Here is a 27,290-nt window from a genome sequence, read left to right as displayed (position 1 = left end):
TTTAAGATCTTCCCACTTCCCTCTAGTCACGGTTCTAACTCAGGTGCTCTCAACCCTGGCTGTCCATTAGAATCACCCAGGAGCTTTAAAAAATCTAATGATGCTCTGCGGGTCTCCCCCACCCCTTTCTGACTCAGCGGCTCTTGAGTAAGAGCTGGGCATTGGTATTTTTTCAAGGTTCCCCAGGTGACCCTTGGGTTGCACCAGGGCTGAGAACCACTGTGGGCTGCTGGGCTAGCAACAGTGCCCTTCTGTTCTGGCTGCTGTCGCCTCGTCCAACTCCCCCCACCTCTTCGACATGTGCGGAACATCTTGCAGTTTTCCGGAGGGAACACGCTCCCAAGGGTCTCTCTGCCTTGGCCCACACTGTTCTCCCTACTCCTCCCTCTGGAAGCCCCCTCTCTTCCCAGGCCTTTCCTAAGCCCTCCGTCCGGGATTGGCACTCTGGATGCCCCCCACCCCCCAGCTCTATGTGCTCCCATCCTTTTTTTTTTTTTTTAATTTATTTATTTATGGCTGTGTTGGGTCTTCGTTTCTGTGCGAGGGCCTTCTCTAGTTGTGGCAAGTGGGGGCCACCCTTCATCACGGTGCGCGGGTCTCTCACTATCGCGGCCTCTCTTGTTGCGGAGCACAGGCTCCAGACGCGCAAGCTCAGTAATTGTGGCTCACGGGCCCAGTTGCTCCGCGGCATGTGGGATCCTCCCAGACCAGGGCTCGAACCCGTGTCCCCTGCATTGGCAGGCAGACTCTCAACCACTGCGCCACCAGGGAAGCCCTGTGCTCCCATCTTGATGCTCATCTCTGGGTCACATTCCCTGTGTCTTACCGCCTTTGAGGCCCCTCCCCAGCGCAGAGTCTGGCATGTGTCTGCTTCCAGCTCTGCCCACCCTGCCCTTCCTCACCTCCCTTTCCTTCAGCCCCTCTTGATCTCTTTCCCCCAGCGGTTCTCAAGTTTTAGTGTCAGAATCACCTGGAAGCGTCAGAACCACCTGGAAGGCTTGTTTGCTCTTGTTTTTCCGCCCTACCTCTATTGGGGTATAATTGACGATTAAAGATTGTATACACTTAAGGTGTACGATTTGATGATTTGGGATACGTATACCTTGTGAAATTATCCCCACAGTCAACACAATCAAGCTAATTAATGTACGCATCACCTCACATAGTTACCATTCTCCTTCCTATATTTATTTTTTTGTAGTGAAAATGCTTAAGATCTACCCTCTTATCAAGTTTCCAGTGTACAGTACAGTATTGTTAACTATAGCCACAATGTTATACATTAGCTTTCCAGAAGTGCTAAGGGGTTAATATCCAAAATAGAAAAGGAACTCACACAATTCTATAGCAAAAATACCAAACAACTCGATTTAAAAATGGGCAAAGGACCTGAATAGACATTTCTCCAAAAAAGACACACAGATGGCCAACAGGTACATGAAAAGGTGCTCAACTTCACTGATCATCAGAGAAATGCAAATCAAAACCACAGTGAGCTATCGCCTCACACCTATTAGCACGGCTGTTATCAGAAAGAGGAAAGGTAACAAGCCTTGGTGAGGACGAGGAGAAAACGGGGGACTTGTTAAAATACAAGTTGCTGGATCCCATCCCATTTCTGATTCAGTCGGGACGGGAGGGGGCTGAAAATGTGCAGCGCTTACAATTTCCCAGGTGACCCTGCCCACACTTTGAGAACCACGGCTTTTGAGCAGTTTCTCAACTTCGGCACTATTCATATCTGGGCTGGATAATTCTTTGTTGTTGTGAGGGAGAGGAGGCCGTCCTGTGCATTGTAGGATGTTTCGTAGCGTCGCTGGTCTCTACCCACCAGGTACAACCAAAAATGTCTCCAGACGTTGCCAAATGTCCCCTGTGCGGGCACAGTCACCCTGACTGAGAACCATTGCTCCATAGAGAGCCCTTTGTCCTGAGGCTGGGGGTTGGGTGGCTTCTGCCCAGGTCTTGGCAGGTCCACCTCCCCTACTTTCTAGCCCATCACCTGTTTGTATAACTCAGGGCTTCTTGGAACGCAGCCCCACCCATTCACTGATGGGTCACGTGTGCTGCTTTCTTACTATCATAGCAAAGTGGAGCAGTTGTGACAGAGACCGTCTGGCTTGTTAACGTCTGAAATATGTACTATCTGGTCCTTTACAGAAAAGCTTTGCCAACCCCTGTTCCGAGCCTGAAGGGGTCTTGTGGACCATGATGAGCTAGAAGGACCCAGGTCTGTGCCCTCCCCTAACTCACCACATGTTAAAGAGGTAGGGTGGGAGCAGACGGGGGCTCCTGGGTGAGGACTGCCTGCCGTCCAGGCCCCCCAGGCTGCAGCTGGACAAGGAGGACGGGCTCTGAGCTCCCACCCCCAGCACAGCGTCCAGGCCCGGCGGGCTGGGGGCCAGGCTGGGGATTTTCCACCGCTGCCTCGTTCATGACCGAGCTGTACTCAGCTCTCTTTGACCAGCCCTGGCCTCTGCTTATCTACCAGGGCAAACGAGAGCCCTGCACGCAGCCCCCAATGAAAGAGCCGAGACGGCAGATTTTCTGGGGTTGACAAGCCACACAATGCCGTGTGTAGTATCAGCAGTCAGTTCTGATACTTAAGTGGAAAGGGGGGCATTGGGACTACTTGGCAGGAGGAAGGACCCCTCATTCATTCATGCATTCACTCATTCATTCATGCATTCACTGATACTTTTGGAGTGCCTGCTGAGGGCTCGGCACCACGTGAGGGACACAGTAAAGATACTGTCCTTCCCGCTTGAGTCTGACAGGTTTTGGGGAGACTGTCACGGAAGCAGTGATTACTCTGGGGAAGCACAGGGGTGATGGGAACCCGGAAGAGGCACCTAACCTAGTCCTGGGGTGGGTCAGAGTAAAGACAGCGAGACCTGTTTTGTTTTTGTTTTTGTTTTTTAACATCTTTATTGGAGTATAATTGCTTTACAATGGTGTGTTAGTTTCTGCTTTATAACAAAGTGAATCAGTTATACATATACATATGTTCCCATATCTCTTCCCTCTTGCATCTCCCTCCCTCCCACCCTCCCTATCCACCCCTCTAGGTGGTCACAAAGCACAGAGCTGATTTCCCTGTGCTATGCGGTTGCTTCCCACTAGCTATCTATTTTACGTTTGGTAGTGTATATATGTCCATGCCACGAGACCTGTTTGTGAGTGGTAAATCTACTCTGTTCCCCTCCTTCTAACAGGACAGCTTTTAACCCCCAGATGCATCCCTAAATGCTCCAGCATCAAATCTTTGCTCCAATCTTCATGTCCCCATGAGCTGAGCCCTCTGCCCCTGAAACTAAGCAGGACCCTGCAGGGCCTTCCCAGTGATAGACCGTTCTCTGCGTCCCCCACCTCTTGTCTGTAGAAAAGCTTTAGCCTCCTAGGCCTTCCCTGAGTTCCAAAGAGCAAATTTAATCAGAGAAGTGAGAAAATGCAGAGACAGAGGGAGACAGTCAAGCAAAACAAAACATTAATTGTTTAGCTGTAACACAAAGTCAAGGACCTTTATATCCTTGAGCTGTTCTGCAGATACTAAAACCCCCACCAGGTGGAAGAAGTTCAGAGCGTGCCGACCACCGGCACGTAGACCCCGGACCAGATGCAACCAGGTTGATGCCGTTGACTCCTGAGATACCACCTGGTTACCTCACCACGAACCAATCAGGAGAAGGTCCATGAGCTGATCAGGCACCCTACAACCCTCTCCTTCTCCTTGCCTTTAAAAACCCTTCCCTGAAAGCCATCGGGGAGTTTTGGTCTTTTGAGCGTTAACTGCCTGTGCTGCTTGCTTGGTGCCTTGCAGTAAGTGCTGTATTTTCCTTCACTGAAACCCGGTACCAGTAGATTGGTTTTGCTGTGCTCAGGCGAATGGACCCAAGTGCGGTTTGGTAACACTCACAGGGAGGGCCTCAGCCTCCCCCGACCCGTTTCTGTTGCACAAACCACGAGAACGCCAGGCTGCTTGCAGCGACTGAGTAGGGTGGCAGAGTTGCAGCTTCTGCGATGTCACTTATGCCAGTCCCCCTGCCTGGTCACCCTCCGCCCCTTTCTCCTGGCCCATTTCGATCCAGATCCGTTTTTCCAAAGCCATCACAAATGCTCCCTCACCTGCAAAGGGTGTTGGTAGGTCGTGTGGGTTGCGGCGGTTCGGGTTAATTGCTCTGTGTGTGGGTGGTTTCAGGGCCACGCAGCCTTCACCTCTGGGCTCTTTACAGCCTAACCCACACGGTGCCTCCCCTGAGGGTCTCAGCAAGTCTTCGCAGTGGGGGAATGCGTGGGATCCTAACACTAACAGATGCAAAGGGCCTGAGGGAGAGGGTATTGTTGTCCAGTTCTAGCTCTTTACATCTGACCAGCGCTTTACAGTTTGCAGCGCACTTTGAAACCTTACCTCATTAATCCCCAGATGTTGTGAGGTCAGCAGAGTGGCTGTTATTTATCAGTCCGAGTTCTGTGGTGGTAAGCAACAGAAAATGGCTTTGGTTAATTTAATCAGGAAGGACGGGGATCGGGAAGCTTGCTGATTTAGTGGAAAACTGAAGGACCAGCTCTCTGGAAGGATCCTCCAGAGCAGGAACAGGACGCTCTCCAGGGCAGCCCTACAGAATGAACGGTCCTGTGTCCTCTGCTCAAGGCTCCAACCCCAGGGACAATGTGTGATGGGCTTCGTTAGGGTAGGTGCCCCCCGTCTCAGGCTACGTGCTGGACAGAGGGCCCCTTGAGGTCCAGAGGCATTGCTGACTCACGGTGTCCGGCCCTCGGCTCGTTCTGTCCACCTGCTCTGCTTCCCCGAACAGCGAAATCTGCATCTCCCCCCGCCTTTCCCCCATCATCCTCCTGGTCACCCACAGTGGGAACAGGGGAGCCCTCCCCCTTCTCCTCCAAGCCTCCAGCTAATTGGTGCCGACTTTACCTGTTTTGCCTGTATCTCTCCTCTCCATTCCTACGAGCACTGCTGAAGTTCAGGCCCTCAGCGTCTTTCCCTCTCCCGAGGGCTCGTTCCTCGGGTCTTACCCCATCCAACCAGCAGCAGAGGCATCTTTGTATAGTGCAGATCTGATCGTATCATTCCTCTCCTTAAAAAGCTTCAAACAGCGCCTTTCTGACCACAAGCACAGCTTTCAAACTTCTGTGACCTTGACCCACAGGAAGAAATTTATTTTACGTTGCACCTGATTTTACAATGTGCTTATTTGTATAACTGAAGCAAAATTTTCAAGAGCTATTACTACCTGAGTTGCTATCCTATATCACTTTTAAAACTTCTGGCCAGGACCCACTAAACTGATTTCACCATCCACTAGTGAGTCATGATCTGTTTGAAAATCATTGGCTGAAAGGAACAAGCGGAGCTCCCCGGGAATGGCACAGAAGGCTCCTAGGTGACCCAGGCCCTGCCCATCTCCCGGGCCTCACTCTCCCCACTCTCTGGCTCTAGGTTCTGGTCTCCGTTTCTTTGAGTTCCTTTGTACATCCCACGCTAGGCCTCACTTTGGTGCTTTTTCTGACCCCATTCCCTCTGCCTGAATTGTCCTCCTCCCTGTCTTTGCGTCCCCTCCCCCTTGTAATCCAAGACTCAGCTCATCCCCGTGTGTTAGGTGTGTTAGGTCAGAGCCTCCTCTGTGCCCTCAGAGCACGTGGGTCATGGCGCCAGTGTTGGCTTAGCGTCCGCACCAGTGTGGGGACCACCTGCCTTCGCATCATGTATGTTCCCCCATCACAGGCTGATTGAATCAGAGTAGTATGGCCAGTCTGCGTTTTTACCTAGTTACCCCGGTTGACTCATATGCACATTGGCCTTAATGTTTGACAGTTTCTGGTCTGGAGACTGTCAGTTCCTCCAGGCTGCAGGCCGTGCCGTTCATTCACGTACGCCCCGTGGGAACGGCTGTCCAGCATCTCCCCCCGCCCCCACCTGTGTTTGGGGGATTCCCAGCCATCTTGTCCTGATAGGAGACAAAACCCACTTCCCCACAGAGGCCGAAAGGTCCAGGTACTGCCCTCCCAGCCCCCAGCACAGGGGTCATGGGCACGTGGCCTAGACTCAGCCAAGCAGTCTCACTCTCCTGATAATTTGAATCGGGAGCTGGTGACCCAAAGAAACAGGGACAGGGGAGAGTGCATGTGGGTGGCGGCACCTGCAAGATCTGGTTCCCAGGGGCAGCAAGCGAGCTGGGGAGCCTGGGACTCGGGTGGCAGGAGCCACGTGACCTGCTCTTTGGCATGATTTTGGCTCAGCCTCCCTCTGAGCTGCCCGTTTCCAGGACCTGGTTCTCCAGGTTCGTGGCCATTTTGGCACCCACTTGATGGCCCCTCAATTAATTACTTTTCTCCTTAAATCAACCAGAGTTGACTTCTTTTGCCACTGGTGGGCACAAACCCTCACAGGCGCTCCAGCACCTGTCAGATAGTAAATATTTGCTGATACAGCGGATCAGTGCCAGCTTTCATCCTCTTCTTTTTCAAGTCCATCCTTGTTCCCCACCCTGAGCACCCAGCAGCCCACCTCTGACCTTGGCCATCTTTCCAGCCAGTGAGGCCTGAGGTCGGCAGAGACAGAGCTTGTGTTTCTTCCTCGGGGAGACAGAGTTAATCGCAGCCTGTCTTGGGTGATGGCGTGGTTAAGGGTGTGACAGCAGGTAGGCTGGTGGGGTGGGGGAGAGTACTACTCCCGCTGGAAAGGGGATAATGGATTCAGGCTCTCACGATTCCCATGCAAAACACAGAAAAGCAGCAATTAGAATGTTCTCTGGCTTTAGCTTGCTAGCAGAGTGGATTTGATTGTCCCCTGGGGGTGGGGATTCTTGCAGAGAAAACACATTTTCTCTTCACTGATGATCATCTTCCCACTTCTAGACATCACAGTACAGCCAGCTGAGATCAGTGAATAAGACTTAGAGGTCCATCAGAGAGAGAAAGCCCATCAGTGGGGGAAGCCTAGGAGGTACCTGCAGACCCCCTGTGGTAGTGATGGGGCACAGCGAGGTGATGGCAATGGGAGTAACAAGAACGGTACCTGCAGGTCTGGCCGGAAATGATTACATCGTGAGAGGAGCTTGTTACAGGGACTGTTTCCCAAGGTGTGGGCAGCATGAAGAAAAACCAGTGAAGAGAGTTGGTGAAGCAGCCAGGAGCAAATCCGTACCACCTGTGGGCATGAGGGGTGAGGAGATGGAGCTGAAACCAGAAACTGGAGAGGGTTGATAGGGGCCGTGGCCTTCAGTGAAGGGACTCAGCGTGGTGACCACGCAGGAGGGAAGGGGGGTCAACACCCTGACCTCTCTCTGCTCCACCCTCCAGCTTCCTTTCAGCGCTTCTCATTGGCTGAACCCAACTGGAAGCCAGAGGGCAAGGAAGCTGTTGATGTTACTCATGAAGGCCAATCTCCCAGAGGACAGAGTGGGGCGGAAAGAGCAGAGAGTGGGTCAGGAAGGGCAGAGGGAGGAAACCCAGCACAGGAGCTTCCATGACACTTCCTGAGCTCTTATGAGCACACAGTATGTACAGCAACTCATGTTACTTGTATGCAACTCACGTAATTCTCCGAAGAGAGTTAGGTGCTAGCATCACACCATTTTACAGATAAGTATAGTGAGGTTAAGTAATTTATCCAGTCAGTGTGAGAGTAGCTGCAATTCAAACCCAGGCCATCTGAACCCAGGCTTTGTGTTCCTCACCACTATGCTTGAGCTGTCCAGTGAGGTGGCCACTAGCTACACATGGCTATTTAAATATAGATTAGTCAAACTTAAATAACATTAAAAATTCACAAAGTCCCATGAGCCACATTTCAAATGCTCACTACCCACATATGGCCAGTAGCTACCACACTGGACAGTGCAGATACAGCACACGTGCATCCTCTCAGAGAGCTCTACCGGAGCACTTGGCCAAAGACCTGGACACTGTGACCTGGGTCCTTTCAACCCCCTAATCCCTTGCAAAACACACACGTACACACTCCCCTTAGTAGCTGTGGTGTTCCTGGGGTGGACGTGAGAGGGGTCACACTGATTTGGAGATTCTTAGGCCATTTCATTGCCCTCTTGATGGCTGTCAGATAATGTGGCCTCAGCACAGCTCAAAGAGATAAATCTGAGATAGTTTTATGTAGGCCGTGCCCTTTCTCACGTTCTAAAATCTCTTTGCTGCTCTGCCCTCTCCTATTGCAATATCCAGGACATCCCATAACGAGCAGCAGCGTTTATATCAAAAGAGGCAGGAGAAACGGCTGGCACATCAGCACTCTCACCGCTGCCCCATTTCAGAGATACTTGTCCTCGGGGCTTATGAGATGCTGGCATCCTGTGATATACAGCATCCTTCCACTAGCTCCCGTGAGACAGTTCTCAGTTGGATTTAATGATCCCCACATCTTGACACCAATGTATCGTCTCCTAAATGCCCAGAATTAGCAGATGAGGTGAATCCTGAAGATGATATAAATCCTACCTATCAAATAGGCTGAAGGTGAAGTCTAGCTCTGTCTAGATTGTCAGAACATTGTGAAAAGAAATGTGAGTCAATATCAGATGACCCTCCTACACGTAAAGAGATGCAGGGTCTTGGTAATCTAGAAAAGCACTTTCTGGGAGAGGAAGCAAAAAGGTATAACTCTAAACCACCTGTAGGGACTTCCCTGGTAGCACAGTGGTTAAGAATCCGCCTGCCAATGTAGAGGACACAGGTTCGAGCCCTGGTCCGGGAAGATCCCCCATGCCGCGGAGCAACTAAGCCCGTGTGCCACAGCTACTGAGCCTGCGCTCTAGAACCTGCGAGCCACAACTACTGAAGCCTGTGTGCCTAGAGCCTGTGCTCCGCAACAGGAGAAGCCACCGCAGTGAGAAGCCCGCGCACCGCAACGAAGAGTAGCCCCTGCTCACCGCAACTAGAGAAAGCCCGCGCACAGCAACGAAGACCCAAGGCAGCCAAAAATAAAAATAAAGAGATGAATTAATTAATTAAAAAAATATAAATAAACCACCTGTAATTCTACCTCCCAGCAAACATTAGCACTAGTGTTTATATATACATTTTCTCACATGTGACCCATTATACATTGACGTGTATGATTATGCTGTGTATGATCTTCTTTGTTCAGTGTATCTGTGAACATTTTTGCATCTCATTAGACATATAATATGTAATATAATAGTAGCTACCCTTCATTGCTGCATATTATGTGCTGAGGTCTGTGCACTTCACATGTATTATCTCAGTTCTCACAATAGTGATGATAAGTTAGTTACCATTATTATTCTTATTTTACAGATGAGGAAACCAAAGCACAGGGATCAGGTATCTTGCCCAAGATCACACAGCTAGTTTAGTGGCAGAACAAAGACGATAACGAGATCTGTCTGACCCCCAAACCCATGCCCTTTCTGCCAGGATGCTATTCTACAACAACATTATGCAAACTCTTTTAGCTCTGAAATGCATTCTTTGAGGGACTTTTCTATAAACCTAATATGTAGAACAGATAGAAGTGGAGGCGGACTGGTTGAAATAGGAATGGGAAGCTCTCAGTCTCACCTGCTCTTGCCGCCCGACCAGAGGCAACTGCTGGAGCAGCTCAGGGAACCCCTTGCAATTGGGAAAGGCCAGTTTGGAAAACACTGTCTACACATCCTTTTAACAGACTACCCAGGATTCACTTTTATGGATATAGCATCATTGATGCAACCAACTGCCTCCTACTGTGAAAAGCAATCTTGATGATGCATTTTGTGCACAATCATGATTTTTTTCCTGCATACATTTCTGAAAGTGAAATGTTTGGGTCAAAAATGTGCCAGTTTTAACACCAGACTCCCCTTTGGAAAGGTAAAACCACATAAATTCCCGTCTGCAGAGCCAAGTTCTGCACATTCTCCCCACAACTGGATGTTACTATTTAAAACCAATTTTTGTCAATTGTATATGCAAAGGTACATTGCAGTTGTTTTAATTTACTTTTTTTTTTTTTTTGGTTACTAAAAAATATCAGACATTTTAAAGTTTGTTGACTACTTACCTTCCTTCTTTTGTGCATATCCAGTTCATACTCTTTGCTTTTTGTTTTTCCTCTACAAGGGCAGTGGTCTTTTATTATCTATATGTAACATTTATTTTTAATGTAGGATTATTAATCCTTCATATGTCACATAGAACATAGATGGTTAATATAGTAATATATAGAGAGACTGTGTCACGTTGAATTTTTTTTTTTAATTAATTAATTAATTTATTTATTTATTTTGGCTGTGTTGGGTCTTCGTTTCGTGCAAGGGCTTTCTCTAGTTGCGGCGAGCGGGGGCCACTCTTCATCGCGGTGCGCGGGCCTCTCACTATCGCGGCCTCTCTTGTTGCGGAGCATAGGCTCCAGACGCGCAGGCTCAGCAGTTGTGGCTCACGGGCCTAGTTGCTCCGCGGCATGTGGGATCTTCCCAGACCAGGGCTCGAACCCGCGTCCCCTGCATTGGCAGGCAGATTCTCAACCACTGCACCACCAGGGAAGCCCTGTCACGTTGAATTTTATCTTTTATTTATGCTGTCTTTGATTTAAAAGTGTTAATATTTAGACTATGTTTAGATAAATATTCTCCTATATCTTTTAATCCTTTGATTTTTAAAAGATCTGAATTCTTTAATCCATTTGAAATTTGTTATATTACATAAGCAAGTGAACTAACTTCCTTTTATAACTAACTCACTTTAATTTTCTTATCTTATTGCCATAGCTAGAACTTACAGAGTTCTACTACATAAATTGCATTATATTATATAAATTGTAACTGCAGAGTTACAACTTAGCCTGGTGGTTCTCAGCCTTGGGCATTATTGCCTCCCCAGGGGACATTTGGCAATATGTGGAGACATTTTTGGTTGTTACAACTCCTGTTGGGGAAGGAGTGTATGTGCTACTGGCATCTAGTAGCTAGAGACCAGGGATGCTGTTAAACATTCTACAGTACACAGGACATTCCCCCACAACAAAGAATTACTGGCCCAAAATGTCAATAGTGCTGAGGTTGAGAAGCCTCTTGTTAAATAATAGTGGAATTAGCAAATCCCTTTTGCTTTTTGTACTTACTCCATTGCAAACCAGAGTTTCACTCCTGAAAGACAGCTTGCCTTAAGGTCTCTGTGATGAGCCCTCTGGAATGCCTCTGTAAATTTATTCTCTACCCACAGACAGAGTGATGCAGACAGTGCTATAAAGGACATAGATGCCTGGGTCAACACGGAAAAAGGAATAAAGAAGGAAAAGCAGTGCAGTCACGAATGACACATTAGCAGTGTATAGTGTTTATTTTCCTGTCTTGAGACCTCTGTGCTCCCCTGACAAGGAGGAATAAGAGCCTCTTCAACTACCCTCCTATTGATTCTCTCCTGGAACTTATGACCTCCATCAGTTAAAGCATCACAAGGTGCACTCTGTAAGAACGTGAACAGTGGAGTCACGAAGACCTGGGTTCAAACCCCGGTCCCCTCACTTGCTGGCTGTGGGTGTGAGACCCTTTCCTCCCTGAGTCTCTGATCCTGTTTCCATATAACATATACTTACCTTGGATGCCGTGAAGTGCACTTTAGACTTTATAAGTAGATACCTAGCTCAGCATCTAGAATACAGTGGGGGCTTATTATACATCCCCATGGAGTCCCGGGCGTGTGCACCTAATGCTGCTGATCTCTTCCTGCTGAGTTCTGAGAAAGGCATGAAAAGCTGTGCTCTGGCACAGCCCCTGGGAGCCCAGAAGCCAAGAGAGACCAGCCACGAGCACCTGCACAGGGTTTTATGCCTGTTATTTTTTACATCTTTGCTGTAAACCTATGAGATATGTAATCTTATTATGGCCATTTTGCAGATGAGGAAACTGAGGCACACAGAGGTTAATACCCTGCCCAAGGTCACTGAGCTAGTAAATGGTGGACTTGGGTTTTAGAGCCTCGCCCTTAACCACTTAGTCACGCTGCCTCCCCACCCCTCTCAGCCCCAGCCCCCCAGCAGCTCGGCTGAAGGACCCCAGTCCAGCTACCCCACCTCCAAGGTTCTTCCCGTGATTCCTCTGGAGCCCCGCACTTTTATCCTGAGGCCCGGGGGCAGCACTGAGTACGGGATGGATGCTGAGAGGAAGGGGGTGGCACTTCATCTGTGGTCCTTGGTCAGAGCAGCTGCCACCAGTTGACAGAAAGAGTTCTCTGCTCAAGTACTGTCCCCAGAGGACCTGCCACTTCCCAGCATCCCGGCACTGTCCCCACGGAGCTCTGATGGCAGCCTGACTGGCTTCCTGATCTTGGGAAATGTACTTAACTTCCCCATCCCTCAGCTGGTGTCTGGGAGGAGATTCAATTACATAGTAATGAGCCTGAATCCTGCGGAGCCTGCCTCTTAATCACCAGCTGAAAAATGCAACCATCTAAGACACAGGCAGGCCACCCTGGCTATGACCTCATTAACCCAATCCTGTTAGACTCCTCTGCTCCCCTTGGCTCAGCCGCAGGACTGCTGTGGAAGGGTGACCTTCCAGAACAGAGCGCTCATCTAGGGATGCTGCATCTGGGCGAGCTGTGCCTTGGGCATGGTACAGGTGTGGCCCCGCCGTGGCAGGGATGGGTGGGGCAGGAGCTCTCGTGGCTGGATCTAGAGAAGGCCAGGGAGAAAGCTGCATGCCCAGGTGGTACCAGCCTCCCTCTCTGCAGGAGTCTCACTGCCTGCACCATTGTCAGCGTCACGCTGGGCTCTGCCACATCAGGGCTCTGATGCCTGGCACTGTACATACAGAACATATCATGTCATCCTCACAACAGTTCTGTACCTTCCATGCTTTACAGGCTAGGGAAACTGAGGCTCAGAGTAGTCAGGTAGCTTTCCCAAAGACACACAGCTGCAGAACTGGATTGGATCCCCGTTTGGGATAACTCCAAAGCCCACACTTTTGGAATCATTACAGAGGTATCAGGGTGCATCTATAATGTGTCCTTGCAGAGTGTCCATTCTTCTGAGTTAGAACTTGTATGTAGTGTGTGTCGGGATTGCTGGAGGCTTGAAGCCCTCTCCCCAGAGGACAGAAGAGGCCCCGCAGTACTGAGTGCTTTAGTGGGGCTCTGGCCCCCTGCAGTGCTGGGCTATGGAAAGAGCGGGGATCAGGCTACTAGTCTACTGGGGACCCAGCTTTTGTGGGGCAGTTTGAGAGGCAGCATCTATTTCTACCCCTGGTTCAGTCGGATGTGCTGCCCTCAGTCACTGGTTGGTCCCACCTGTCTACATTCTGCCCTGGGTGACCTTAGAACTGTTTAGGTCTGGACATTAAAGGACAGGAAACCTGGGACACTGTCAGGAGGGCCAGGCCCCAAATCTATCCTTCCATTCTGGGTGAGATAGATGGATGGGGAGCAATTTTACTGATCTCAGACTCTCTCTTGGCCCTGAGAAGGGGCTGATGGGTGCCTTGGGGCTTGGGTGACGCCCTGATAAGAGGTTGGTGTGGGGTGAAGCCCTTCCTTGTCTCTCATACCCAGTCTCCCAGGCAGAGAGAAACCCAACCTTTGGAGCTCCAGCTGGGTCAGCAAAGACCCCTGAGCCCCTTTACTTCCTGGGATCTTTGCCTTCCTTCCAGCGTCAGACAGGAGTCAGCCCATCAGTAGAAAGGTTGAGCCCATGGGACAGGTCCAGCTCTGGATGTAACCAGGTGCCTCTGGGGCAGTGATGAACGTTGCAGCAGTAGGAGATGGGCAAAGCCTGCTCAGGCATCTGGTCAACTAGGAAGGATGAGCAGAGAGGAGACAGGGTGGCCATGGAGAGAAGAGCAAGCCCACTGGGGTTTCAATGCTCTCTCCCCTTTGCTTTCCTCCCAGAGACAGACCTCTTTATATTTTTTCTTCCGTTTGTTTTTCTTCCCTTTCCACTTCCCCTTTCTCATCTCCTGTAGATCTCCCATCTCAGAGTAAAAGCCAAAGCTCTTGCAAGGCAGACACGGCCCTAATGATCTGCTTGCTTTCTTCCTTCTGAACTCATCTCCTTACTGTTTCTTGAGCTCCCCGGGCCTGCTGCCACCTTGGGACCTTTGCATCTCCTGTTCTCGTCTTCTCCCAGGTACCCACACGCCGCCCTCTCACTGCCTTCGTGCTTTACTCAGCTGTCACCTCCTCTCTCATCCATCTGAAATTCCAACAGTCATCCTGCCCTTTTCTTACCTCATTTTTCCCTAGCATTAATGCTAGCTAATGTGTGTGTATATTATTTTTTATCTTGTTTTCTGTCTGTCCATCCAACTAGAATGGAACCTCCATGAGGGCAGGGATTTTTTTGTCTGTTGGTTCACTGCTATATACCCAGAGCCTGGCACATAGCTAGGGCTTGATAAATATTTACTGAATGAATGAATGAGTGCTCTGTACTCACACCCAGGGGACCTGAAGCCTTAGTGGGGTGCTGTCTCCTAGCCCCAGGAATGGAGTGGAGGCTGCGTTTGAACACAGAGCCACCCCCAGCCCCAACATCACTGGCTTCTATGCAGGTGTGCAAGGTGGCCGGACAGGTGCAGGGGGTGGCAGGTATCTTACTGTTGCCTTGACTTTAACCCAGTCTTCACCAAGCACAGAAAAAATGTTGCATGGCTTACCCAAGTGACGCTTGAAGTTCAAGAAATCCAGTTGTTCCAGTTTTCTGTGTGGACAGCTCTGGGGGCAGCCTCTTCCTGGTGGCATGAACAGCTTGACCTGAGACCTTTGTGGATGTTGTGGTTCTCTGAGCAGAGAGAGCAGGGAGTGGGCTGGAGTTTGGGGGTTTCCTGAGGTCTGATTTCTGTGATGATCTCAGTAAATGCAAAGGGGTCCCATAATCCTGGAGGGGCTGTAGGAACCTGGGAATCCCCTGTTTAGGTTTGGGTATGAATTATTTAGAAAGGAGGGCAAGTCCTAATCCAGAAAAGCATAACGTGTCCCGGATATATTGTCAAGTTGTCATACGTGTGTGTCTGTGTCTGTGTGTCACTGTATGTCCGCGTGTGTCTGTGTCTCTCTGTATCTCTGTGTATCTCTGTGTGCTTGTGTGTCTCTCTGCATGTAGCCATGTGTGTTGAGGAGATGGGCATCAGAAGGGCAGCTCTGGATTCTGCCTCTGTGACATTCAGGAGTCTCTGGCATGTCTGGTGTTTTAGTGGCTGTAAGCTCTCTGAGACTGAAGCATGATGGCTTTCTCTCCTGCTGTTTTATTTCTTTAACACAGTGGTTTTCAATCCCAGTTGCACGTTACCTCACCTGGAGAGCCTTATAAAATACCGAAGCCCCAGTGTTACCCCACACTGGTTAAATCAGAATTTCCGGACATGGAACCTGGGCCCTGCTGTGTGTCTGAAGCTCCACAGGTGACTCTGGTTGCAGCCAGGCCTGGGCTTCCCTGCTTTACTCTCCTGTGAGCTGTGAGTCAAGAGGCTGTAGTGAGACCAGAGGAAACAGCTCTGAGCTTGGAGTGGAGCGGTGGTGGGAGGTGTGGGTGGGGTGAGGAGGTGCGTTTCAGCACTGGTTCCCTTGTGAAATCATCTTTGACTTTGAGCAGGTTATTTTGTCTTTCTGGTCCTTAATTTTCTTTCTTGGTAAGGCAGAGGTCATTACACCTTCCTGCCTATCTCCTTCCCATGGTCTGAGGTCATTTATGTGAAAGGGCTTTGTAGATTCTGAAAGGTCACCCAAATGCAAGGAAACATTATTAGCATTATTTGTGTTAGCCCTTTGTAGAGACCGAAAGAGTGAGGCAGGAGGTGGGTGTGTAATTACAGCAAGGTCAGAGTAAAAGAAAAGTTGTGGGCGCGTACCATGGTTACTCTGTGAACTTTGAGCTTTGAAAAGGTAGCCAAATCCCTGAATGCTTGTGCTTGTAATTCCAGGAGCTGACACTAGGTGGTGCCTGATCCATGGTGTGGACTGGGAGGGTATCATTTGGGGACGGGTTTTGCCCCCTTTGCTTACAATACAGTTATTTACTGACAGAATCATTTACATATCAAGATAAGATTTTTAAAATATATTTATTTCATTTATTTATTTTTGGCTGCGTTGGGTCTTCGTTGCTGTGCGCGGGCTTTCTCAATTTGCGGTGAGCGGGGGCTACTCTTCACTGCGGTGGCTACTCTTGCTGCGGAGCACGGGCTCTAGAGCGCAGGCTCAGCAGTTGTGGCGCACGGGCTTAGCTGCTCCGCGGCATGTGGGATCTTCCAGGACCAGGGATCGAACCAGTGTCCCCTGCATTGGCAGGCGGATTCCTAACCACTGCGCCACCAGGGAAGCCCTCAAGATAAGATTTTGAATGCCGTTCTCACGCTGTCTTTGCACAATTAGGTGGTGATCTTCATTCTGCCCAGGGGCCCCTTCTTAGTTTCCTCCTTTCCTGAAATTTCTGGCAACTGTAACACCAGCCCTCATTCTGGGGCCTGGAGTTGGCTCTGCCTGCCCAGATCTCAGAGCAACATCGAAAAGCTTTGCTTGCTGGCAGTGAACCAGCGAGAGGCCCGCTTGGCTCCTGTGAAGACTTAATTAGCTTTTGAGCTGCTCCCCTGTCAATCTGGCTTTCTCTGCTCCTCCCTCCCCTCTGGCGTTTAAGGGGGAGAATCTCATTTTCTTCTCCCAGGGGCCCATTCCTTGCAAGTCACTTTAGCTTTCTTTCCTCTCTGTGATCAGCAGAGCGGGATGGAGGTGTCAAGGCGGTAATTGTAGAAGCTGACTGACACTTCTTCCTGCAGTTAAGGAAGAGCGACTTTGGATATGAAGCTACATCACTCATCCCCGCTGTTTTAGAACCTGACCCACCCACCCCACCCCACCCCACCCCGAACCCCGTATGGGTTACTTTGCATAAAATCACTTAATCCTTTCAGAGAGCCAACCCAGCGACTTTCATCCAGTTTTCTTACAAGAACCTAGGTTGTTTGTTTAGGCTTTTTCCCCTCTTTCTTTAACTGTTTGAGAACACATCTGAAATCCACAGCTGTGGATGTCAAGGCTCAATGGGTGTAAATACACACAAAGCTTTTGGAATAACACACATGAAACAACTCCCAATGATTGCCTCTGGGGAGGGGATTAGGTGTTTGAGCTGGTCAGTGTACTCATGTGAAATCTTCCATGGCAGGGAAGGCTCGGGATTCTTTGGCTGATTCAGTGCAGTCTTACTTCACTCCATCAGACCCTAAAAAATAGATACAGAAGGAAGGGGATGCCCCTTAATCCACTGTCTCACTAGCATGCCAGGTCCCCAGTGGTCCTTTTCTTAGGCTTATGGGAGCTTGGGGGACATAGAGAGTGGGTTTTCCAGGATGAGGTACTCAGATAGGGACCAAGGTGAGAGGTCACTGGGAAATTGCTGGGTGCTGTCAAAGCAAAGTCCTCACTGGCCACCGCGGGAGGAATAGCTTGAGTGGAGACGGTGAAGGCTGGTAGCCTGTGCAGCCTCTGGATTCTACAACAAGGCCCTTCACAGTGGTCTTTTGTCAGGTTCTCCCCACCCCCAGCTCTTCCCAAGTGCATGCCCTCCCCCTTCTTGGGCAAATTCCCCGGAATCACACCCAGCTTCCTGCCAATTCCCTCTAATATCTGCTTCTCTTCCCTTCTTCCTGGAACCTCCTTTGAAGTCTCTGAGTAACCCTTCCTTTCCCCAGAGGCAAGGCCTTCCCTCTGTTTGTTCTTGTTTGTTTCATTGTAGAGGATGATGGCCCATTACACCTTGATCCTCAACCAACCAAAGACCATCTCGCTTCTTCCGGGGCATACAGCTCTTTTCAGAAGGCAGAGATAAGTAACAGAAGCAAAAACAGTTAAAGTTTCATATTAAAATGCTCTGGCCATTGATAGCCTACCTAGAAGTTTTAAATCAAGGTAGACTAGCTTTGCCTTTTGTTCCAGCCACAGTGTGCAGCTTTCTGGAGCAGGCTTTGCAGCCCCACCTCTAGGACTTTGCATATACTATTCCCTCTGCCTGGAGCACACTTCCCTTCACTGCTTCTTCACTTTTTTGACCCCTGTCTTTTCACAGGGTTCCCCTTGGGCATCTCTTCATCCTGTAAGAGCGGAATTCTCTAACGATGTTGTTAGCACGTGCCAAACTTTCATTCAACTCATGAATGAGGTGTGATAAACTGTTACAGTAAGGTCTCCAATTTATCCACGCCTCCCTGTATCTGTACCTTCCCACCCTGTGACATCCTTTGACCAATGACACGATAACAAAGGAGGAATAAGCAGAAACTCGAAAAGTACTTGCATATTGGTGCTTGCCCTCACTTGCTGCTCTTGGAATCCAGCAACCACTATATAAAAAGCTCAGGCTAGCCTGCTGGATGATGGGAGACACAGTTCCAATGGTCCCTCCTGCTCTGGTCATTAGCTGGCCAATCCCCTGACACGTAAGCAAGGACGTTTTAGGTCACTCAGGTGCCAGGTGTCCTGCCAGCTAACTACAGGTGCATAATCATGTCCAGTAGAGTCTACTCATGCCATCCCAGACCAGAAGAACTTCCCAGCCAACAGGAAGAATCAGGAGCTGAATAAATGGCTCTTGTTTGAAGCCATTCAGTTTGGGGTTTTGTTACACAACTGAAGCTACCTGATACATGAGGGAATCGGCAGAAAGACAAATAGCTGGTTGACTAAAGATATGAAAAATTGGGATTTATGCAGTCAGTGGAAAAAAGAATGCTGAGATAAAAGTACCAATTCAGGCTTCCCTGGTGGCGCAGTGGTTGAGAGTCTGCCTGCCAATGCAGGGGACACGGGTTCGAGCCCTGGTCTGGGAGGATCCCACATGCCGCGGAGCGGATGGGCCCGTGAGCCACAACTGCTGAGCCTGCGCGTCTGGAGCCTGTGCTCCGCAGCAGGAGAGGCCGCGATGGTGAGAGGCCCGAGCACCGCGATGAAGAGTGGCCCCCGCTTGCCACAACTAGAGGAAGCCCTCGCACAGAGACGAGGATCCAACACAGCCATAAATAAATAAAATTAAAAAAAAAAAAAAAAGTACCAATTCACTTTTTACAATTCAGTGTAAAACTGGTTAATATCCAACAGGGCAATAAAAAGTCACCCATTGCGTTATCTTCCATCAAAGACTCAGAGATGATGGTGTTTAGGAAGTGAAAGAAAAAGTTTACTTTCAAAGATGTCAGGGAGTTAGGCTTCAGAAGGGCTGGCTTGCCAAATATAAAACACAATGAGCATTTAAAGAAAAAAGCTGCAAAATCACCAAGGTTATCAAGTTTAAATTAGCCTTTTCATGGTGAAAAACACCAGCTTTCTCAGATCATTATCATAATCCTAAAGGTCATGGCATATCTTCAGATATCAGCATAGTAAAAATCAAGGGTACGTGGATATTGTTAGGGAGATATTGCAGGTTTATGGAAAATAGCCAAGGTTTCACGATGTAGGGGACCAGAGCTAGGCAAGGTGATCCTGTTCTTTTCGCTTTATTTTCCTTCCTAGCTGTGGTATATAAAGAACTTAATCATACTGGAATTAGAAAGTATTAGTGTCAGTTTTTATTTCTATACTTATTTACTGGACAGAAAAAAAAAAAAACTCTCTTGACCTGTTTTATACGCGTTAACTTCTAATTTTATGCCCGAGCCCTAATCAAGAATTTGTCAAAGATACGTTCCCATAGAGGTCAGGTGACCCTCCAGTGGGCTTCTTAGAAAATGCTCCGGCATAGCTTTAAATGGCCACACAGTCATCTTTTTGTCTTATTTCCAAGTCATGGATAATTTTCCCAAACAGGTTAGGTGCCCCTCCGTTGTGCTGTCTCAGCATCTGAACCCACTTATCACAGTCTGTTGTCATAAATGCCCGCTTGTGAGGTCTCTTCTAGACTCTGGCCTCCTTGAGGGTGGGGACGTCCCTAAGGCTTAGTACAGGGCCTTGTATAAACATTGTTGAATGACTGGCTCAGCAGATTACTACCTCATAGAACCAAGGACAGTGTTTCCCGTACTTGGTGCCAGAATTTCCAGGGGTGCTTTGCTAAGCAGCTTCCCAGCCGATGCCGGTAAAGTGATGGGCTGGAGCTGCCTGGTCCTGGCTGGCAGACTCTGCATGTCTCTTCACAACTCTGGTTCAGTGACATCACATTGGTAGTCTGAGACTGGGCACGGTGGGAGCACTTACACCATGGAAATTGACAAATGCTGCAAAGTGAGGGTTTTGGTTTATGAGAGCCAGTTTACCAGCAGGACACTATGCTTCCTCATCTCTGGTCCAAGGACTAATGTTTGAGAATTATTGACCTAGGATGGGGTCAGCCAGCCGCAGCCTGTGGGCTAAATCCAGACTGCTGCCTGGTTTTGTACTGCCCGTGGCCAGGACAGTTTTTATGTTTTTAGAGGGTTTGTTGAAGAAGAAAGAGGAGAAGGAGGAAAGAAGAAGGAGAAGGATGGAGAGGAAGAGGAGGAGGAGAAGGATGGAGAGGAGGAGGAGAAGGAGGAGGAAGAAGAGGAAGGCGGGAAGGGGAAAATGAGATAATATGTGGCCTGCAAAGCCTAGAATGTTTAATATCTGGCCTTTTATGGAAAAAGTTTGCTGACCCCTGACCTAGAGAAGCTTCTTAACCCTGATTGCACATTAAAATCACCTTGGAGACTTTTAATATGTTTTAATGCTTGGACCTCATAATGCCTGAGGTGAGATCCAGGGCATCTGTGTATTTTAACAGCTCCCCGGGGGACTCACACTTTTCCATCTGGGTTCCAGGTCTCCTCGCTGTTTCCCCACCTTGCCTCTATTCCCATTTCCAACCTCGTCCCAGCTACCTTGAGTGTTCCCTGTCCTAGGGGGAGGGTCTCTTTAGGGTTGCCGTGGATCTGAAAGGCATTCTTTTGCCTGGAAACAAGTGACTGGGGGTGGGCAGGGCCTCCAGGTGAGCACAGCTGAAGGCTGGGGCGTGAGAGGGGGGCTGATAGCCGAGTTGTGTTTTGCTCACCCCCTTACTCCTACCCCAAAGCTTGAGCTCACCCAAGACATTGGGCAGAAACATTATTCCTCGTCTGGGGTAAACTGGGTGGGGCAGAAGTTGTTAATCACCCACGTGTGAGGCAGGGAGAGCAGTTAGGATTTGATGTGCCGTCTCACACTCACTGAGTACCCTTGAGAAGGAAGGGAGTGCAGGATTTTGGAAGCTGCACACCTCACTTGCCACACAGGTGCCGGCTTGCTTTGAGCTATGACTCTACAGGAGTGTGGTGGGCGATTTTTAACCAACTTACCAGCTCCAGAGATGTTACTCTGGGGACTTGGGTAGAATATGTCATCCTGGAAGTCTGCCATTACTCAAGCAGTTGGGAAACTTTCTCGGGAGCCACTTCCAGAGCCTGCAACAAATTCTTTTGAGTTTACTGTGTAGGTAATTTTCTTTGGAGGATAGGTTACTTTTTAGAAATAACTAAAATTCAATTGGAAAACATAGACCGATACAACTTGGGGTAAAAAAAATCCAACAATTTGTACAAAATAAAGAAATTGAAGTACATGTAGGTGGCCTAGCTTAGTCATTAAGAATATGGGTTCTGGAGCTCGATCATCTGGGTTCAAGCCAGCCTCTACCACAGCCACTGCTAGCCCTGAAAACTTGATCAAGTTACTTAAACTTTTGTGCCTTATTTTTCTCATCTCTAAAATGGGATCCTACCTCACAGAGTTGTTGTGAGGATTAAAATATACATTAATACGTACAAAGGGCTCACATTTTCATTGTTAGTGTTGGAGTCCTTGTGCAGCACACACTGGCTTGGAGGCTATTAAAAATTCTAGAAATGTTTTGGGCCATGACAGCAGCGTGATTATATCAAGTCTACAGCTTCCCAGTTTGGCCATTTCAAAGAACTCATTTGGATGCACGTGTGGCTACTTGAAGGTGAGTTTCCAAACTCTGCCTTCTCCTTGTCACCTGAGGAGGGTGCTGGCCTCGCCCATTTTGTCTCCCCACTGTCACTGCAGGTCCTCACTTACTAGAAGGATTCTTTTGAACTTTGTAATGCAGACTGGGAAGCAAAGGGAGAGAAGGGGGGTCTGGGGGCAGTAGCCTGCTCCAGAATTTCCATATAGGAATAGCTTCGGGGTGCCAAAATGCTTGGGAGTGGGGAATGTGAAACTGTACTTGACATTGGACATGTCTACTGCCAATGTTAAAGACTGAGGGGTAGCTTGAAGAGTGGAGGAGACTCGCATTCCCCTGATCCCCCTTAGCACCAGCTGGGGAGGTTTGCGAGTGTAGAGTGAGGGAGGTGTAGAAACAGCTGGAATGTGTGAATAGATGGGAGAGAAAGGAGATTTCAAAGAAGTTTTGCTGTGACCCACAAGTGTAGACCCTTTGACAGAGTTGGGAAATACAAAACACAAAGAACTTGAATTTTTAATTTATTTTATTTTGTAAATCAACATACATAAAGTTGACATCTGGGTGGGGGGAAGTACAGTTCTATGACTTTTAACCCATGAGTAGATTTGTATAACCACCACCACAATCAGGATACAGAGCTGTTCCATCACCCCAAAACCGTCTCTCGAGCTATCCCTTTGAAGCCACACCCTCACCCCAACTCTAACCCTGCTAAGCACTGATCTCTTCTCCATCACACTGGATTTGTCTTTTCATGCGTGTTCTACAATCACACAGTCTGTAACCTTTCAGACTGGCTTCTTTCACTCATCACAATACCTCTAAGATGTAGCCAAATTGTGTCTGTAACATGTTCCTTTTTTTGCTGAGTAGTATTTCACTGTGTGGATGTACCACAGTTTGTTTATTGAATCACTACTTAAAGGACATTTGGGCGGCTTCCAGTTTGGGGCAGTTATGAGTAGAGCTGCTATAAAGATTTATGGTTTTGTGTGAACATAACTTTCCACTTTTGTTGAGGAAAATATTCAGGAGTGGGATTCATGGGTCATCTGGTAAGTGTGTGTTTAACTTTATAAGAAGTTGTCAAACATAGAGAACAAACTTATGGTTACCAAAGGGGAAGGGGAGTGGCGAGGATAAATTAGGAGTATGGGGTTAACATATACACACTACTGTATATAAAACAGACAATCAACAAGGATTTAGTGTATAACATAGGGAACAATATTCAATATCTTGTAATGACCTATAATGGAAAATAATCTGAAATGTATATATAACTGAATTACTTTGCTGTACCTGAAACTAACATAATATTGTAAGTCAACTATATTTCAATTTAAAAAAGAAAGAAGTTGTCGAACTGTTTTTCAGAGTGGCTTGGACTACTTTCCATTTCCACCAGCAATGAATGAGCATTTCAGCTGCTCAACACCCTTGCTAGTACTTGGTGCTGTCGGCATTTTTCATTTTAGTCATTCTAATAAGTATGTCGTGGTGTCTTGGGGTGGCTTTAATTTGCATTTTTCTCAGGCTTATTGATGTTGAACATATTTACTATCATATGGTGAACTTTGGTGAAGTGTCTGTTCAACTCTTTTGCCCGTTTTCAAATTGGGTTATTTTCTTATTACTGAATTTTGAGAATTCTGTATATATTAAATTCTTTATATATTCTGCATACAAGAATTTTGTTGGATATGTGATTTGAAAATCTTTTTTCCCAGACTGTAGTTTCTCTTTTCATTTGTTTAACAGTATCTTTTGCAGTTTTCGCTGCCAGAAAACCAACCAAACAAACAAAAACCTTTTCTGGTTTTTAATTTTGATGAAGTCCAACTTATAAATCTTTAAGAATGAATCATTCTTTTGCTGCCATGTCTAAGTACTTTTTGTCTAACCTGCCTTACATTCCTGGGATAAACTCTACTTGGTCGTGGTATTTTGTTCTTCTTATATATTGCTGGATTCAACTTGCTTATATTTTATTGAGGATTTTTATATCTATGCTCATGAGAGCTATTCTTTATTTTCAAATGTAAGCATTTAAAGCTATTAATTTCCCTCTAATCCTTACTTCAGCCATATTGCACAAATAGGTTGTATTTGTTGTTCACTTCAAAATATTTTCTAATTTTCCTTGAGACTTCCTGTTTGGCCCATGAATTATTTAGCAGTGTATTGTTTGATTTCCAAGTGTTTGGAGATTTTTCTCAGCATGTTCCTCCTTGGGTTTATCCTGTATGGGACTCTCTGTGCTTCCTAGACTTGAGTATTTCCTTTCCCATGTTAGGGACGTTTTCAGCTATTATCTCTTCAAATATTTTCTCAGGCCCTTTCTCTCTCTCTCTTCTACTTCTGGGTGGAAAATTTTTTTTTAATATATATTTTAAGCTATCTAGTTTTATTTATTTATTTTAATTTATTTATTTATTTTTGGCTGCATTGGGTCTTTGTTGCTGTGTGTGGGCTTTCTCTAGTTGCGGCGAGCAGGAGCTACTCTTCGCTGCGGTGCGTGGGCTTCTCATTGCAGTGGCTTCTCTTGTTGCGGAGCACGGGCTCTAGGCGCATGGGCTTCAGTCGTTGTGGTACATGGGCTCAGTAGTTGTGGCTCGCAGGCTTAGTAGTTGTGGTGCACGGGCTTAGTTGCTCCGCAGCATGTGGGATCTTCCCGGACCGGGGCTCGAACCCTTGTCCCTTGCGTTGGCAGGCGGATTCTTAACCACTGCACCTCCAGGGCAGTCCCCTGGGTGGAAATTTTTCTTTCTATTATCGATTTCAAATTTAATTACATTATAATCAGAGAACATATATTGTATGATTTCAATTCATTTAAATTTAAGATTTGTTCAATGACCCAGCATGTGGTCTGTCATAGACATTTTTGTGAATGTTCCATGTGCACTTGAAAGGAATGTATATTGTGCTGTTGTTGACTGGAATGTTCTATAAAGGTCAGTTAGAGTCCATTGTTTTATGGTTTATCAGTTCTGATAGGACCGAAGAACCATATAGTTTATAGTTGAAACCTTGTTGGTTTTCTCTCTGCTGGTTCTATCAAATACTGAGCGAGGAGCTGAAGTCTCCTAACAAATTGTGAATTAGTCTATTTCTATTTCTCCTTTCAGTTCCATAAGTTTTTACGTCTGTTATTAGGTGTATATACATTTATGATTGTTCTGCCTTCTGGTGAATTGACCCTCTTATAATTACGTAATGTCCCTCTTTATCCCTGGTAATTTTCTTTGCTCTGAAGTCTGCTTTGTCTGTTATTAATATAGCCACTCCAACTTTCTTTTGGTTAGTTTGCATGATATATCTTTTTCCATTTATTTACTTTTAACATACCAATATTATCTTTAAAGTGAGTTTCTTGTAGGCAACTTATAATAATTTTTAAAAATCCATTGGCACAATCTCTTTTAATCTGTGTCTTGGATTTAGGGCTACCATTTTATTATTTGTTTCTCTTTGTTCTCTTTTATTTTTTTGTCTTCTCAGTTTACTTAGAATAAATATTGCACCACTTCCAGTAGAATGTAGACACCATCTCACAATTAGGTACCTTTGCCCTTTCCCCTTATATTGTAGTCACCTTACGTCTTACACCTACGGACATTACACATGCCATCAAGAACTTGAGTTATTTTGGAATTAATTTTGGTTACTCAGCTCTGTTGGTTTGTTGTCACATTGCTCTGAGACCTGACCAAATATGTGGCTATAAACATGACACATGGAATATGGTGAACATGTTTTTTAAGTAAAGGAAAACCGTTTCTAGGACAGATTTTTATAGATCCACCCAAAGTGGGCGTGGGCAACAGAATACTATCATTTTGTAAGGGTTTTGAACATTTGTAAGCAGACATGGGGAAACTTGGAGAAGCAGGGTGAAAGGAGTCACTTTAGCTGGAATGTAGGTCAGAAGAGTGAGAACATAAGCTATCCAGGGAGGCTGCGGAGACAAATAAACAGAGGATGGGTTGACAGATGGGTGGTGGTTTAAGAGCCACGGACCTCTTAACTCCTCTGTTTCAACACTCAGAGAAGCTGGAGCAGAAAGAGTTTTGATTGATAGGGATTGAATCCCAGCTCAGCCACTTAGGAGCCATTGACCCTGGGACAATTACTTCTCCTCTTCCGGCCTCAGCTTCTTTATAAGGTAGCTGTGGAGAGTACATGAGTTTATGTACATAAAGGAACTCACCCAGTGACACATACGAGAAACTTCGTAACTGGTGGTGATTATTATTGCCACCCAGGCCTCCCTGTGTGTAGTCCGTACTCTCATAGACATGTCAAAGCAGCTTATTTAATTAAAAAAAAATGGACCTGAGGTTTGCCCTCAGAAACTTTCCCTTCCTGGTGGTTCTCAACCCTGGCCACACATTAGAGTCATCTGGATACTTTAGAATATGTGTGGGGCCCCTCCATCAGACGTTCTGATTGAATTGGTCTAGGGAGTGATAGATAGATAGATAGATAGAGAGATAGATACATAGATACATAGATAGATACATAGAGAGATAGAGAGATAGATAAAGATAGAGATACATAGATACATAGATAGATACATAGATAGATAGATACATAGATTAGATAGATAGATAGATACATACATACATACATACATACATAGAGAGATAGAGAGATGGCTAGAAGATAGAACCACTGAGAATTGTTCAAGTAAGAATTATTTTGGTGGCAGGGAACGCAAATGTGCTAATGGAGATGGAAGTGTCCAGTAACTGAAACATCCGTATCCCCAGGTCTGCGTCAGTGTATTCTGTCCTCTCACAGCTGTGCAAAGAAATTCCCCACATATCTTTCTATTGAGGTAATTCTAAAACATACATAAAATAGAGGTAGTTGTATAAATGAACCTCCATCAGTCAGCTCTAATGATTATCAACGTTTCATCAATTTTGTTTCATCTTTCCTGCTCCCCACCCCCTTTTCTGTGTTGGATCATTTTAAACAAATCCCAAATATCATGTTATTTTTCATTGGCTTTTTTTTAAAACCTCCCCAAGTGATCCTAATGTCGCTGGGATTTGAAATGCACGAGGCAAATCTTCTTAAAGTCACGGACAAATGTTTAAGCCATTTAGGAGACCAAATCCTTCACAGTGTTTCAAATAAAGCCTCGGAATCCATCTGACATAGATGTAATGTATGTGCAATTTCTTCGTGTATAGAGTAATTATGCATTAATGGTAAGTAGCTCGTGTAAATAGGTAATTAGCATTATGCAGCTAAAATGAGTTTTCATAAATTTTTCTCCCTGCCTTAATTCTCCAAAATCTATGAACAACACTAATGTAGTTTAATTTTCATGTCATACCCATAATCACAAAAACACAGCACTAACACTCTTTAACGAAATTCAAAGATCTATGGATCTTTC

General features: G+C 46.9%; 1 protein-coding gene across 7 annotated transcripts in view; it reads left to right on the top strand.

The window, feature by feature from the left end:
* ADPRM (ADP-ribose/CDP-alcohol diphosphatase, manganese dependent) overlaps positions 1 to 27,290 on the top strand; it is a 339,223-nt gene that overhangs the window by 48,047 nt on the left and 263,886 nt on the right. The gene's annotated exons all lie outside the window — the stretch shown is intronic.

The sequence above is a fragment of the Eubalaena glacialis genome, chromosome 19, assembly GCF_028564815.1.
Source record: "Eubalaena glacialis isolate mEubGla1 chromosome 19, mEubGla1.1.hap2.+ XY, whole genome shotgun sequence".
Classification (NCBI taxonomy): Eukaryota; Metazoa; Chordata; class Mammalia; order Artiodactyla; family Balaenidae; genus Eubalaena; species Eubalaena glacialis.
The sequence above is the reverse complement of the archived record's forward strand: the minus strand, read 5'-3'. Positions and strand labels throughout refer to the sequence as shown.